This window comes from Nicotiana tabacum, chromosome 2 (genome assembly GCF_000715075.1).
Source record: "Nicotiana tabacum cultivar K326 chromosome 2, ASM71507v2, whole genome shotgun sequence".
Lineage (NCBI taxonomy): Eukaryota > Viridiplantae > Streptophyta > Magnoliopsida > Solanales > Solanaceae > Nicotiana > Nicotiana tabacum.
In genome coordinates, this window is record NC_134081.1 from 108,784,881 (window position 1) to 108,789,766 (window position 4,886).

Genomic DNA, 4,886 nt, shown 5'->3' on the forward strand with positions numbered 1-4,886 from the left:
CAATATAGGGGTAAAGTCTATATACACACTATCCTCTCAGATTCCACGGGGTTTGTTGTTGTTGTTTATGCTTATGGTTCGTTGTAAAACCTTTTCATTTCCATTGACAATTTAGGGGCAGAACAAATAATGGTTTACAGGATTAATTGATAAGTGAAATTATGATTTGATGCGTTAGAACTAAACTAATCCAATCCAAATGTTACATTAATTTATGGTTTCGCATATAGTCATGGTTTGACTTGAAATTTAAACGATAGACAACATCGTTTTCCCATATTACACTATTTTTCATATTATATTTCCAGTTTAAGCGTAACACCAGCCGTTGTAATTTTAATAAATCAAACGAAAGAATCAAAACAAAGATAGAGTTAAAGAGTATGCTAAAATTAATAATGATAAATGTACTTTCGTGTGTGGTAACGGTGTGAAGTGGGAGGAATAATAATGTATTGGGGGTATTTTGATCGTACCCTTATATGAGCATCGGATATTTTACATGGAAAAACATCGCAAAGTCCACCTTTACCAACTATGATACGACTCGTACATAAATAAAAGTTTAACTTTCTATTGATAATTTTTTTTGTGATATTGTATCTTAAAGATGATATTTAATTTTATCTTTGAACAAAAGAGTTTGACTAACCCTGCTTAACTCAATCTTAGGATTGATCCTTCTACCATGATCTTTTCAAGGGTTGATTCTTTATCTATTTATAAGTTTCATGAGTATATAAATGGTCCTGTTTAAATATCATTTTTCACTAGAGAATTCTTTTTTAATGTGTTAGACATTTTAAGATCAAAAGAAAATAACGGAGGCACCTCGAATATTTCATCTGATTGTGAACCATATTTCCAGAAAGTCATTAAGTTTGGCATCAACATGAAGAGACCAAAAGAAATAATTTTGACAAAAACGCAGAATATTTTATTTTCTATGCGAATTGCAGAGTAAAAATATTACTTAATAACACAAAATATTAATACGTCGACAACAGGGTTCGAACCTGCGCGGGCGAAGCCCAACAGATTTCAAGTCTGTCTCCTTAACCACTCGGACATATCGACTTCTGTTTTGATCAGTGTATATTATATAAATTCACTAAAATTGCAGTTCTTCATGGAAAACTAAACAAACGGCAGATAAGAAACTACTGAATGTTCCTTTCATTTGTTTGTTTTTTAATCACCCTTCTTTTGTTTGGTTTAAGAAAAAAAGTGGATTGAATGTTTAAAGAGGAATAAATTTTCCTCTAGGCCTATTTAGTTTTCCTTTTAATGACTTATAATTTCAAGCATTGTCTTAATTTGATTGTGTGTTTATGGTAAAAATGATAGTAGTACCCAATTATGTGGAGAAGCTGAAGCAAATTTACCATAAGCGATATTCAATCAAGGTGGTGATTTTTCGGAATTCCGAAGACATGATCTATTCTACATTTATACGTGCAAAAATTATTTTGGGAATTGTTGTATACTTGTATGTGAATTTCTTTTAGAATGTTGGAGGAACCAATACAGAAGGATCAATGTGCATAGCTTTATGGCAACATTACCGGAGTATACTATTAATACATTGCAAAGGGGTGGAACAAATTCAACCGAGGTAATTTATAAGTATTTAGGTAAAATTTATTCTTAACGCTGATATGGAAAAGCCACTTGGCATTTTAGTGTGGCTTACAAAACAGAAAAACAGATGCGGTATGGTAACAATACTGGGCAAAATGATATTATGTGAAAGGTGGATAAAGTTGAGTGTATTTATTAACACACAATTAAGTTTAATGATTTTTCTGCAATAATTTCATAAGTTGGATGATCGTACATAATGTGTGGCTATGATGGGCCACTTATCGCCGAGAATGCTAGAGGAAACCCAAGGTATTGAGGGGAAGTGCAGATAGCCCCCTCAATAATCATAACTTATAAATTTTAGCCGCTTTAAAATCACCTTCAGCCTTAAGTCAACTGAAGTTACAAAAATTCGTTTGTGGAACTATAAAATTTTGTATGATGTTTGGCATATTATTTGTGCAAGCAATCTTCAGACATTTGTGACAAGTTTGCCGGAAGAATCAGCTAAAAAGGACTTTTGAAGTCTTGTGTAACAATTTATGACACATTTTTTGGTAACATCCTAGGATATGTTTTGCATAATACTCATTTATGAGAATGTCTCAAAATAGGTCGAAGGTATTTTGAGACATTTTGAAACATCCCTCGGGATATTTCTTCTGCTTCTTTCTTTTTGATGTTTGATCTTTTTTCCACAGATATTTCAAATATCTCCACAGATGTTAACATCTTAGTAGATGTTTGAAACATTTCTCTACATATTTGAAACATCTTCCTAAATATTTGAGGATTAGGAGTAGTGGGGATAGAGATGAGCATTGCGATATGGAGGAGCAAGGGAATGAAAGAGAGGAGCGTTACGAGATGGAGGATCAAGGGGAGGAGGAGGAGTGGCGGGAGGGGGAGGAGGATGAGGAGGAGGTGAGGAGCGGGAGGAGGAATGGGGGTGGAGGAGGAGGGGGACTGTTTTATCAATAAGAGAACTTTGGGATTTTTAAAAATTATGTCAATAAACTAATCACAAAAGTATCCCTTCTACCCCATTCTTAACACTTTTGTCTTAAAAATTTGATATAAGTTTTGACGTGTATTTAAAATTAAAATACCGCCAAAAAGATATTCTTTAGAGTTTTATATTGATTAAGATAGAGAGCTATTGATAGAATGTATCAGTCCATCAAACTGTATAGAGACCCGGTCCTATACCAGTTTTCACAGAAATAGCTAATGAACCAGTAAGTAAATGACACGAGAGATTTTTACGTGAAAAAATCTCTGCTCAAGGGGATAAAAAACCACGACCTACACTGGTAGGATTTTAACTTCACTACTGAGCAATCTTTAGATTACAACCTATTGCAACCTAGGAATTAAGCTCTTAATCCCTCACTAGCTTGCAATACACCTATTACAAGCCACTTTGCAATACACCTATTACAAAGACTTCAACTCATGACTAACTCTAGTCACGACACAAGCTCTACGGGTTTGTGATTTTTGAGGTTCCTAATTTAAGCTTCTAGATAAGCAAAGTAGGAATTATAATAAATAGCAAATACAAAGATACAACTCAACTAAGGACATACAAAAGACTTGTTATGGAACTGGTCCATAGTAGTGTTGCACTTTGTTCTTGATGCACTTATGACTTCAATGCTGGATAATCAGATCTTGAATGCTTTAGTGAATATCACAAGTGTTCAAGTGATATTTTTTTTGTAATGCTTCTTGTTAATATCCTTTGAATGACATCATTTAGATGATGTAAATACTTGGTTGGTAAAAAGCATTTCCCAATGGGAAGTGACTGCTGCACTGTAGCATGTACAACGCAGGCAATCACTTTTCAGCTGTAGAGTTGACTTTGTACTGCTGTCAGGGAAACTCAAAGGGATCAGGTCCCTGAGTTGATTCTTTTCTGTCTGAAGTCATACAACATACATTAACTTGAGTCCGTTGATAAAGATATATACCAAGTGTACATCAGGTCCTTTATTTGGTTCTTAACAATAAGTTTGTTAAATCATCAAAACATAATTCTAAGATACTTTAAACCCATCAAGTTCCCCCTTTTTGATAATGACAAACTTTAAAAATTGACAACCATTTGCATAGCACAATAAATCAGATAAAGTACCAGGAACTTCACAAGATCCCCCGGACTCTGAACTTCACAAGATCCCCCGGACTCTGAACTTCACAAGTTCCCCCGGACTTTATGCTTCCCCCTTAATCAGATCCCCCTGCTTCAATTTATCTTCCCCTTTTTGGCATCATTAAAAATACACAAGCAAGCAATCAGCATAAAAAAGTCTAGCCTAGCTCACTCATGCCACATGTGTGCACACAACATGATAGAAAAGAGAAGCAGAAAGAGACAAGCAGTTAACAGCAAAAGAGAGTCTTCATTGATTTTTATAAAACATAAGCCTTTTCCATTACAGCAAAGGCAAGTTTGGACTGTTAAAAGCGGGAGCAGTACAAGTGAAATCTATCCACATCACAAAAAAGATAAAAACAACTACCACAAGTCATCAAAACAAAAGATAGAAACTTGACACTGGTCACTGGAAGATTTTCTTAGGGGGCACTAGAGGAGGAAGGCTTGGAGGAGGCAACAAGAGTGTTGAGAACAAGGTCAATCCGAGCATTTGCGGACATTTGCTCTGCGAGCAGTTTCTCTCTCAGGTTCTCCACCTGTTGCCTGAGCTCAGCATTTTCTTTAGACAGACGAGCAACTTCTTCACTTGATGAACTGGAGGGTCCTGGTGCTGCTATAGCCTGACTAAGCTGAGTCTCAAGAATGGCGTTCCTTGCCTTCAGCTTCCTGATCTCCTCTGTGGTACTATTCTGGGCATTGATTAGCTGTGCGATCGTCGAAGTGCTTCCCATTCCTCTAACCTTTTCAATACATTCACATTCCTCCGTGTAGTTTTCGAGAAGGTTTGTTTCCTGGTCCCCATCTTGGAATTTCCTAAGGGTACATCAAAGAAGTTGAAGACACGCGTGAGAAGAAAGCCATACGGAAGTCCATGGTTCCCATCTTTGAAAGCTGCCACTTTCTATATATGTTCAATCATAATGGCAGGCAAGTTGATAGAACGAAACTCATCTAGTGCTTCCATTAAGTATAGATCAGACCTGGAAGTAATGGACATTATTTCAGCACGAGGGAGCAGAACCTTGTTAACCAACTCGAACAACAGTTGGTACACAGGAAGCAGAGCCTTCTTGTGTACCCATTCACCATGCTGGACAGCTTTTTCTTTCACAATGACGCTCCTAAAATTAGAGCCACA

The 4,886-nt window shown here is 36.1% G+C and overlaps 1 non-coding gene across 1 annotated transcript; it reads right to left on the reverse strand.

Annotated features, from left to right (window-relative positions):
* Positions 1–995: 995 nt before the first annotated feature.
* TRNAS-UGA (transfer RNA serine (anticodon UGA)) lies at positions 996–1,077 on the reverse strand. The gene has a single exon. It is a non-coding gene; the product is annotated as a tRNA-Ser (tRNA).
* Positions 1,078–4,886: the final 3,809 nt, after the last annotated feature.